Source organism: Erinaceus europaeus, chromosome 4 (assembly GCF_950295315.1).
Source record: "Erinaceus europaeus chromosome 4, mEriEur2.1, whole genome shotgun sequence".
In the NCBI taxonomy this organism is placed as follows: domain Eukaryota; kingdom Metazoa; phylum Chordata; class Mammalia; order Eulipotyphla; family Erinaceidae; genus Erinaceus; species Erinaceus europaeus.
In genome coordinates, this window is record NC_080165.1 from 98204754 (window position 1) to 98217144 (window position 12391).

General features: G+C 39.3%; 1 long non-coding RNA gene across 1 annotated transcript in view; it reads right to left on the bottom strand.

The window, feature by feature from the left end:
• Positions 1 to 12391, bottom strand: part of LOC132538121 (uncharacterized) — a 350189-nt gene that overhangs the window by 37638 nt on the left and 300160 nt on the right. The gene's annotated exons all lie outside the window — the stretch shown is intronic.

A 12391-nucleotide genomic window follows, 5' to 3' on the forward strand; every position in this document is an offset into this window, starting at 1 on the left:
ACCCTTCAGTGAAAGAAGTTCTGCTAAATTTTATTTCTTTTTTTCATATTTATTTATTTATTCCCTTTTGTTGCCCTTGATTTATTGTTATAGTTATTGATGTTGTTGTTGTTGGATAAGACGGAGAGAAATGGAGAGAGGAGGGGAAGACAGAGAGGGGGAGAGAAAGAGAGACACCTGCAGACCTGCTTCACCTGCAGACCTGTTTCATCACTTGTGAAACGACCCCCCTGCAGGTGGGGGGGTCATACCAGGATCCTTGCACCACTCCTTTTTTTTTTTTTTTTACCAGAGCACTGCTCAGCTCTGACTTTTGGTGGTGTAGGGGACTGAAACTGGGACTTCAGGCAAAAGAATCTCTTTGCATAACCATTATGTTATCTACCCTTCCCCCCCATTTATCTATAGATTCATTTTGATCCCAATTATAATCCCAGAATATTTTTAAACAAAAGTTGGCAGACTCATAAAATGTATACAGAAATACAAAGAGCCTAAGTTAGTTAAAATGATCTTGAAAAGAACTTGAAAAGCAAGGAAGACACACTAACTTACTTCCAGCATTATTATAAAACTAGATGATAGATAGATAGATAGATAGATGATAGACAATCTGGATAGTGCACCTGCTTTGCTATATATGACCCAGATTGTCAGCCTGCTCTCCACCACACTTAGGTGTGTGATGTATTTTTCTTTCTTCCTCCATCTTTCTGTATCTATCTTTTTCTTTCAGTCTAAAAAAGTTTTCCTGTAGCAGTGAAGCTAGTTCTAATAAACACACACACACACACACACACACACACACACACACCCTAGAAGAATCAAGGCAGTGTATTAAATGGTATAATAATTAACAGAGATTAATAGAACAGAAATATGTCAAGACATTTACACAGTCTGTAGATTTTCAATAATACTCAAATTTTAGGAAGGAATACAAGTCAAGAAATTTAACTAGAAAAACAATCTTTACATGCCTAGTAAATTGGCCTTGATCCTATCTCAACAATACATAAAAAATTGATTAGATTACAAGCATAAACATTAAAGTGAAAGTTACATAAAGTTTCTTAGAAAAAAAAGGCAGATATAACCTACGTACTATCAGAATAGTTAAGAATAGTTATACAGCATAATACTAGACACACACAAATACACTTCCAAAAGTTACAATAAAACCCTGCTAGTGGTATATTAAACAAAATCTCACATATATGTTGATTGAAAGAAACCAAAGAGATGGGGGGGAGTTAGTGGTGATGCACCTGGTTGAAGGCACATATTATAATGCAGAGGGACCCAGGTTTGAGCCCTGAGTCCTCAGCTGCAGGGGAAAAGCTTTATGAGTGGTTAATCAGTGCTGCAGGTGTTTGTCTCTCTTCTTCACTATCATCCTCTTCTCTCTGACTGTTTCTATCCAATAAATAAAGATAATTTTAAAAAAGAAAGAAAGAAAAAATCCAGGGGGTCGGGCAGTAGCGCAGTGGGTTAAGAGCACATGGCACGAAGAGCAAGGACCACAGTAAGGATCCCAGTTTGAGCCCTGGCTCCCCACCTGCAGGGGGAGGGGGGGGGAGTCACTTCACAAGTGGTGAAGCAGGCTTGCAGGTATCTGTATTTCTCTCCACCTCTCTTTCTCCCCCCTCCTCTTTCCATTTCTCTCTGTCCTATCCAACAACAATAACCACAACAACAATAAAACAACAAGTGCAACAAAATGGGGGAAATGGCCTCCAGGAGCAGTGGATTCATGGTGTAGGCACTGAGCCCCAGCAATAACCCTGAAGGAAAAGAAAGAAAGAAAGAAAGGAAGGAAGGAAGGAAGGAAGAAAGAAGTCAAAGAGATAGGAAAGAAATCATCACATGATTCAATTTTAAAAGTAAGTAAGTAAGTAAGTAAGTCAAAGTAAGTCAAAATAATCTGTCATGAAAATCCCAGAGTAATACTTATTTCTAAGACTATGAAAAATGACTAAAATGGGTCATGAAAATTTGTCTTGGGTATTAAAAAAGCTAATTAAATCTTGATTACAGAAGCATTAACTTAGAATGCATTATCAAGATTCATGGAACTGCACACTTGGGAATTATGCAATTTATGATTTATGAATTTTATCTCAAAGCAACAATAAGTGAAACTTGAAGCAAGTACTAAACTCTTCTTGGTGGACTTCCTTCACACAATGGCATGACTTATCAGTTACAGAACTATTTCCTGTGTTTTCTTAAGTGTAAACACTTACATTGACTATAATGGGTACCTGGCTTCTCAGTCTTAGAAAAGAATATGTATACATCTTCACAGTCTGCTGAGAGGGACTAAAGACAATGACAAAAAAAACATCAATGGGAGCAGCAGATCGCTTTCTCTCCTCTCCTCTCCTCTCCTCTCCTGGATCAACTAGGAATACCAAAGGAGACCACCCAGGACCGAAACAAGACAGGACTAGAATGACCACAGAAACCCAGTAAATCACCCGTGAGTACAAACACGCATGGCTGGTGACAGAAAGGAGAGAGGGGCCTAAGGAGAGATTAAGTGACTGCTAACAGTTCAACAGTTTATCAGTGGAGACACCACCTCCAGTCTGCTCCACAACAAGGGGACAGCTGAAGGGAGGAAAGGACACCCCAGAGACTCACCAAGTGAAACTCTGAGTTTCCATTGCCACTACCCTCAGAATCTGGAGCAACAACAGGGAGGGACACCAGGGGACAGAGATCTAACCGAGAAACTCAGGAGAAGACCTATACCTCGGTGGCATAGCTGAGGGGCTGTGAAAGTCTCTTTGCATAACCACTGGATTATCTCTGCCAAACCCTGCTTTATCTCTTGGTCAGGAGTCAGTGATTAAGCTAAGAAGCCTATTGATAGTTTAAAAGCCCTCAGGCTCCCATAGCCTACAGGGAAGAAAAAAAAAAGAGGCTTTTACACCACTGAGCTCCAACTCAGGGATTGAAAAAACTGTTAACTTCCACCACTGTAAACCCTTTAATTAAATTACTTAGACACAAGTGAATCCAGGCAATAGTGATCAATAATTTGAAAAGTACTGATAAAGGGAACTCATAACATAATATATAAAATGGTTAAAAAAACAAGAAAAAATATTGGAGACTCAAACCAGGACAAGAGTCCAGCTAAAAGTCCTCCAGAGGGTGAAGCACAAAACAACGAGTTCAACATCCAAACATTAGCTAAGGAAATAATAACAAGAGTAAAGAATTTGAAAAAATTGTAATCAGAAATGCAGGAACAACTAATGAGAATATAGAAGAAAATTCTAATTATCTCATGGTTATTAGAGAGCTGAAAGCTGAAATAACTGAGCTAAGAAGGCAACTAGCTGAACAAGCTAAAACAGTATCAGAGCAGGGCAACAAAATAGATGAACTCCAGAAAGCAGTAGAGGGCAGAGAGAATAGAATCTATGAGGCTGAAGACAGAATTAGCAAGATTGAGGATGAATTAGAGACAACTACAAAAGAAGTAAGAGATCTCAAAAAGAGATTAAGAGATGCTGAAAACAACAACAGAGTCCTATGGGATGACTTCAAAAGAAACAATATACGCATTATTGGCTTACCAGAGGAAGAAAGAGAAGAAGAGAAAGAAAGCATTCTCCAGGCCATAATAGCTGAAAATTTCTCTAGTCTAGACAACACCAAAGACATAAAGATTCAAGAAGCCCAGAGGGTCCCAAACAGAATTAACTCAGACCTAAAGACACCAAGACATGTCATACTTAGAATGGAAAGGAATAAGGATAAAGAAAGGATCCTCAAGGCTGCAAGAGAAAAACAAAGAGTCACCTACAGAGGAAAACCCATAAGATTAGCAGCAGACTTCTCCATACAAACACTACAGGCCAGAAGAGAATGGCAAGATATCTATCGAGTGCTCAATGAGAAAGGCTTTCGGCCAAGAATACTATATCCTGCTAGACTGTCATTCAGACTAGATGGAAGCATCAAAACCTTCTCAGACAAGCAACAGTTGAAGGAATCAACCATCACCAAGCCTGCCGTGAAAGAAGTTCTGAAAGGTCTCCTATAAACAACCAGACCACCACAAATAGGACATATATCAAAACACTCTAAAACTCTACAAGAATGGCATTAAAATATCTTCAATCTTTGATATCAATAAATGTCAATGGCCTGAATTCACCCATTAAAAGGCACAGAGTAGGAAGATGGATCAGAAAACACAACCCAACAATATGTTGTCTACAGGAAACTCACCTAACGCAACAAGACAAACACAGACTTAAAGTGAAAGGATAGAAAAATATCATACAAGCCAATGGCCCACAAAAAAGGGCAGGAACAGCTATTCTCATATCTGACATGATAGACTTTAAAATAGATAAGATTAAAAAAGATAGGAATGGACACTACTTAATGCTCAGAGGATCAGTCAAGAGGACTTAACAATTATTAACATCTATGCACCCAATGAGAAGTCATCTAAATACATCAAACTTCTACTGAAAGAGCTACAGCAATATATTAACAGTAACACAATCATAGTAGGGGACTTCAACACCCCACTATCTCAACTTGACAGATCATCCAGGAAGAAAATCAGAAAAGACATAAGGGAGCTAAATGAAGAGATAGATAAACTAGAACTATTGGACATTTTCAGAGTCATTCATCCCAAGAAACTGGAATACACATTTTACTCAAATCCACATGGATCATTCTCAAGGATAGACAATATGTTAGGCCACAAAGACAGCATCAGCCTATTCAAGAGCACTGAAATCATCCCAAGCATCTTCTCAGACCACAGTGGAATTAAACTAACACTTAACAATCAACAAAAGATTAGTAACAGTGCCAAAATGTGGAAGCTCAACAGTACACTTCTTAACAACTTCTGGGTCAAAGAGGAAATCAAGGAAGAAATCAAAATGTTTCGAGAGTTCAATGAAAATGAAGACACAAGCTATCAAAATATTTGGGACACAGCTAAAGCAGTCCTAAGAGGGAAGTTCATAGCTATACAAGCACACATTAGGAAACAAGAAAAGGCACAAATAAACAGCCTGATTGCACATCTTAAAGACCTAGAAGAAGAACAACAAAGGAATCCTAAAGCAACCAGAAGGACAGAAATCACTAAAGTTAGGGCAGAAATAAATAACATTGAGAATAGGAAAACCATACAAAAGATCAACAAAAGTAAATGTTGGTTCTTCGAAAGAGTAAATAAAATCGACAAAACTTTAGCCAGACTCACAAAACAAAAAAGGGAGAAGACCCAAATAAATCGGATAGTAAATGAAAGAGGAGATATCACAACAGACACTGCAGAAATTCAACATATCATGCGAGGCTTCTATGAACAACTATATGCCACCAAGCTAGAGAACCTGGAAGAAATGAATGATTTCCTAGATATCTACCAACTTCCAAAACTAAGCTAATGAAAGAGAAACAGTTATCAAAAATCTTCCCAAAAATAAAAGTCCTGGACCAGATGGTTTTACAAATGAATTCTACAAAACTTTCAAAGAAGAACTAATACCTCTACTTTTAAAAGTCTTCCAGAAGATTGAAGACACTGGAATACTCCCTGCCAGGTTCAATGAAGCCAACATCACCCTGATACCAAAAGCAGACAGGGACACAACCAAAAAAGAAAACTACAGACCAATATCTCTGATGAACATAGATGCAAAAATATTGAACAAAATTCTAGCCAACCGGATACAGCAGTATATCAAAAACATTGTTCATCATGACCAAGTGGGGTTTATCCCAGGCATGCAAGGTTGGTTTAATATATGTAAATCAATCAATGTGATCCACCACATCAACAAAAGCAAGACCAAAAACCACATGGTCATATCAATAGATGCAGAGAAAGCCTTTGACAAAATACAACATCCCTTTATGATCAAAACACTACAAAAAATGGGAATAGATGGAAAATTCCTCAAGATAGTGGAGTCTATATATAGCAAACCTACAGCCAACATCATACTCGGTGGTGAAAAACTGGAAGCATTTCCCCTCAGATCAGGTACTAGACAGGGTTGCCCACTATCACCATTACTATTCAACATAGTGTTGGAAGTTCTTGCCATAGCAGTCAGGCAGGAGCAAGGAATTCAAGGGATACAGATTGGAAGAGAAGAAGTCAAACTCTCCTTATTTGCAGATGACATGATAGTATACATGGAAAAACCTAAGGAATCCAGCAAGAAGCTTTTGGAAATCATCAGGCAATACAGTAATGTGTCAGGCTATAAAATTAACATTCAAAAGTCAGTGGCATTCCTCTATGCAAACACTAAGTTAGAAGAAATTGAAATCCAGAAATCAGTTCCTTTTTCTATAGCAACAAAACAATAAAATATCTAGGAGTAAACGTAAACAAAGAACTGAAAGACTTGTATACTGAAAATTATGAGTCACTACTCAAAGAAATTGAAAAAGACACAAAGAAGTGGAAAGATATTCCATGTTCATGGCTTGGAAGAATTAACATCATCAAAATGAATATATTACCCAGAGCCATCTACAAATTTAATGCTATCCCCATCAAGATCCCAAGCACATTTTTTAGGAGAATAGAACAAATGCTACAAATGTTTACTAGAACCAGAAAAGACCTAGAATTGCCAAAACAATCTTGAGAAAAAAGAACCGGAGGCATCACACTCCCAGATTTCAAACTGTATTATAGGGCCATCGGGATGCATTGGATCGACCTTCTCGTGGTGCATCCCGTGAGTACCCATTCATTGGGGAAACTGACGATCCTTCCTAGCCGACTGAATCGACATGGATCCCAGTCACTTACAAAGCCAACAACAAGCAGCTCCTGACAGCTTTCAACCTGACGCTGTTGACTGGCTATGGAAGAAGGGCAAACGCTAGAAGAAGAAGAAGAATAGGGCCATTGTCATCAAAACTGCTTGGTACTGGAACATGAACAGACACACTGACCAGTGGAATAGAATTGAGAGCCCAGAAATGAGGCCCCACATGTATGGACATTTAATCTTTGACAAAGGGGCCCAGACTTTTACATGGGGAAAGCAGAGTCTCTTCAACAAATGGTGTTGGAAACAATAGGTTGAAACATGCAGAAGAATAAAACTGAATCACTATATTTCACCAAATACAAAAGTAAATTCCAAGTGGATCAAGGACTTGGAGGTTAGACCACAAACTATCAGATACTTAGAGGAAAATATTGGCAGAACTTTTTTCCGCATAAATTTTAAAGACATTTTCAATGAAACGAATCCAATTACAAAGAAGACTAAGGCAAGTATAAACCTATGGGACTACATCAAATTAAAAAGCTTCTTCACAGCAAAAGAAACCAATACCCAAACCAAGAGACCCCTCACAGAATGGGAGAAGATCTTTACATGCATCAGATAAGAGTTTAATAACCAACATATGTAAAGAGCTTGCCAGACAAGACAACAAGTAACCCCATCCAAAAATGGGGGGAGGACTTGGACAGAATATTCACCACAGAAGAGATCCAAAAGGCTGAGAAACACATGAAAAAATGCTCCAAATCTCTGATTGTCAGAGAAATGCAAATCAAGACAACAATGAGATATCACTTCACTCCTGTGAGAATGTCATACATCAGAAAAGGTAACAGCAGCAAATGCTGGAGAGGGTGTGGGGTCAAAGGAACCCTCCTACACTGCTGGTGGGAATGTCAATTGGTCCAGCCTCTGTGGAGAACAGTCTGGAGAACTCTCAGAAGGCTAGAAATGGACCTACCCTATGACCCTGCAATTCCCCTCCTGGGGATATATCCTAAGGAACCCAACACATCCATGCAAAAAGATCTGTGTACACATATGTTCTTGGCAGCACAATTTGTAATAGGCAAAACCTGGAAGCAAGCCAGGTGTCCAACAACAGATGAGTGGCTGAGCAAGTGTGGTATATATACACAATGGAATACTACTCAGCTGTAAAAAATGGTGACTTCACCGTTTTCAGCCGATCTTGGATGGACCTTGAAAAAATCATGTTGAGTGAAATAAGTCAGAAACAGAAGGATGAATATGGGATGATCTCACTCTCAGGCAGAAGTTGAAAAACAAGATTAGAAAAGAAAACACAAGTAGAACCTGAAATGGAATTGGAGTATTACACCAAAGTAAAAGACTCTGGGGTGGGTGGGTGGGTGGGGAGAATACAGGTCCATGAAAGATGATGAATGACATAGTGGGGGTTGTATTGTTAAATGGGAATCTGGGGAATGTTATGCATGTACAAACTATTGTATTTACTGTTGAATGTAAAACATTAATTCCCCAATAAAGAAATAAATTATTTTTTTAAAAAAAGCCTGGAGGCAAAAATAAAGAAAAGAAAAAATTTTTAAAAAATAAATAAATTATTAAAAATGATAATAATAATAAATAAATAAATAAAATCTTAAGAAAAAAAACAATGAATACACTTTGTTTTTGTCTTTTTCCTCCAGGGTTTTATTACTGGGGTTCATTGTTGGCACTACAAATCCACTGCTCCCAACGACCTTTTTTTTTCTTCTCCTTCCTTCCTTCCTCCCTACCTCCCTTACTTGCTTCCTTTTTTAATTAGATAAGATAGAAAGAAATTGAGAGAGGAGGGGGAAGTAGGGAGGACGGCAGAAAGATGGATACCTGCAGACCTGCTTCACCACTTCTGAAGCAACCCCTGTAGGTGGGGAGCTGGAGGCTTTTACTGGAATTCTTATGCTAGTCCTTGCACTTGATAATATGTTCCCTTAAACTGATTGTGCCACCACCTGGCCCATCGCAATGAATACACTTTGTAATTAGATCTTATTTTCTTTTTTTTTTAATTTTATATTTTTAATTTTCTCTGTTGTTGCCCTTTTTATTATTGTTGTTATTGATGTCATCGTTGTTAGAGAGGACAGAGAGAAATGAAGAGAGGCGGGGAAGACAGAAGGGGAGCGAAAGACACCTGCAGACCTGCTTCACTGCCTGTGAAGCGACGCCGGTACAGGTGGGGAGCCAGGGGCTGGAACCGGGATCCTTACACCAGTCCTTGCGCTTCGCTCCACATGCGCTTAACCCGCTGCGCTACTGACCAACTACCAGATCTTATTTTCTTAACACAATTCTCCACTACAAGAAATCAGGCCTAAACAAAGATGGACTGATTTCTTGGGGTGGGGGGAGAAAGGAAGGAAGGAAGGAAGGAAGGAAGGAAGGAAGGAAGGAAGGAAGGAAGGAAGACTGAGAAGTATATGATAGTCATGGAATTTCATGAGCATAAAAATAATTCAAGTAAATAACTAAATAAATGAGAAAGATAAGTCACAGGATAAAAGGAGTCATCATAAAGAAACTCCCACTCGCAGTTTAACAGTGGTTCACATCCTCCAACAACTTTTCTGTTATGTTTCTATAGTAGAAATCACTCTTATCAGTGCTGAATCTCTAACACTGCTGTCTGGGAAGGAAGCATTTGCTTTAACTTAGAGTTACTTCCTTCTATCTTTTCTTCAGTTCTAGAGAGTTAGGTGGATTTTTATAGTTGCTTTTTTTTGTATAAGTTCTAATTATTTTACTAATTATTTTACATCTTTAATTTTTTAACTACTTTTTATTGTGATTAAGGCAGAGTGAAATTTAAAGAGGAAGGGAGAGACATGCAGCCCTGCTCCACTGCTTATGAAGCTTCTCTCAAGCAGGTGGGGACTGGGAAACTTGAACCTGGATCCTTGTACATGGTGACTTGTGTGCTTTACCAGTTGTGCAGCTGCCCGGCTCCCAGTAATTGATTATTTTATATGAAAAGGATTCTTTGTATTAAAATTTCCTTTAAATCACTGGTATAGACCCACAAGGAAACTCAAATGGATAGTGTGCCTACTTTGTCGTGTGTGTGTGTGTGTGTGTGTGTGTGTGTGTGTGTGTGTGTGTGTGTGTGTCTGAAGTTTAAACTCACTATGGCGCCTACAACATGGGACCGGACCTGCGCAACTCCCAGATAAGTGAAGACTTTGCCTACCTATGCACTATGGTCTTCTACTTATGAAGAGGTTTGCCAAAGCCTCTACTGTTTCATCATGAGACAGTTACTCTGTCTCTGGAACATTTTGCTCTGGGCCACACTTTGTTTCCCTGACTGGGAACTTTGGTTTCTTGTGACCCTAATCATAGAACTTGGGAGATGCACTGAGATTTCTCCTTGGACTTTCTGGATTCCCTCTCCCATGTTTCCTGAGGAAGAAGACTACATTTTGCTCCGGGCCACAATCTGGTTCTTTATGACCCTGATCTTAGACCTTGGGATATGCATGGGGATTTCCACTGGGACTTTCTGGACTTCTTCTCGAATGTTTCCCATGGAGAAGGACTACTTTAATTTGAGGAGCATTCTCCAGTACCCTGGCAGTCCCCAAGAATGTAGACACATGGTTAGTTCTACTCTCCTGATTGGATTCTTTCTTCGATGGGAAGACACTTTTAAAAGTAGAAGCCTGAAGCAATACAGCAGGAACAGTCAGAAGCACCCCAAATGGAATTTCGAGGAGCTTTTTGGACTAGGACGCCCTCCGGGGACTCTTGATGCTACATGGTGACATCTGTTTCATAAGAGAGTGATTTGAATGACTGAATTTTTGTTTGACATTGACTTAAAAAAAAAAAAATGCTGGATGCAGCCATGATTTCTAGAGACTTCCAGAAACAATCCAAAAAAAATGTTTTTTCCTCCTTTGATTTCTTTTTTACGTCTTGGCATAAATCTGAAACATTTAATCCTGAAACAGTATGAGTTATGGGTGGGGCAGATAGTGCAATGATTATGTTAATTATTCTCATGCCTGAGGCTTCTACCGTGATTCTTCTGTTTACCTTTCCACATTTTATTGAGTTTAAACTGTTTAAACAACCTTAAAATCATACTAGAAAGGACTTCCAATTATAATGGAGTTATCAATTATAGTAAACTTTTAATCTGCTACAAGTTTTGTTTGACAAGTAAGTGAATTTCAGCTGTCAAGTCTTCACCTGAAAAAGCATCTACTCAAATGGAATTCCTGGAAATCCATTTGGATCCTGTTCTCTGACATCGCCCACAAGATGGAATGACTACAACACACCCCCAGAAACCAATGATGTGACCTGGCACAACCTGAAGAAACAGATTCACAGACTCCAAAGATCACTCTCTACAGAAAAGCAGAATTCTGGTGGCCGACATTTCCCATCGAGACAGACATGCAGCATTTCATCCCTTGGCATTTTCTTCTGTGGTCAGCTACTTTGGACTGACACCTCCATCGGACTTACTGGTACAGGCTGCTGTGTTTCTCAAAGACTAACTTCAGCCAGTTGCCTTGAGACTTTATAGACTCTGTCCCCAGAGGCAGAAAACTCCCCCTCCTTATTACGTTATGCCCACAGAGGCATGAAGCGCCCCAAGAGGCAAGAGATGCCCACAGAGGCAGGAAACGCCCTTTGAGGCAAGAGATGCCCCCAGAGGCATGAAGCGCTCCCAGAGGCAAGAAATGCCCTTTTGCCTGCTAGGTCTTGCCCTTTGAGGCAAGAAACGTTCCCCTTGGCATCACACTAGTTATTGCTGCTCGCCTATTTTGTTTTCCATGTCTTATGCCAGTTCTTTTGAAAATGCTTGTACGATATAGGTTTCTTTTTTTTTTTTTCAATTTTCCCCCTCATATTAGTGATTTATTTGGCTATACTTTAATAGGAGTGTATATAAACACCATTCCCACCACCAAAAGACTGTCCCATTCCACCTACCCACCCTCGCAACCCCTCCTCTGCTGCCCCAGGAAGCCGAATGTCCACCCTCCAACTCACCACAGAGTTTTTGTACAACACAGTGGTGTTGTACTCTCTATTTAGTCAGATCCTGCTTTTACTTTCCCTTTCTGATCTTCTTTCTCAACTTGTGTTGATGAGTATGATCGTCCCATACTCTTTCTGACTTAGCTCAAATAACATAATTCCTTCTAGTTCTGTCCAAGATGGGTCAGAGAAGGTGGTTTCATTGTTCTTAATAGCTGCATAGTATTCCATTGTGTGTGTATACCACAGCTTTCTCAGCCACAGGTCCTTGGGCTTTGTGCCACCTGCACTACAGCCTGACTCCCAACACTCCTTTTCTTTCCTTATTCTTCGTTTTTCTTTTTTTTGGTATAGTTTAGATGATGCAAAACCTTACTCTGTATTAAAATATTTATTTCAATGGGGACTTGGTGGTAGGGTTTAGTGCAGTGCACATGGTACCATGCAAAAGGAACCAAATTCAAGCCCCTGCTCCACAACTGCAAAAGGAAAAACTTCATGAGTGATGAATCAAGGTAAAGGTTTTTGTCTCTTTTTCCGCATTATATTTTTATTTGTTGTTT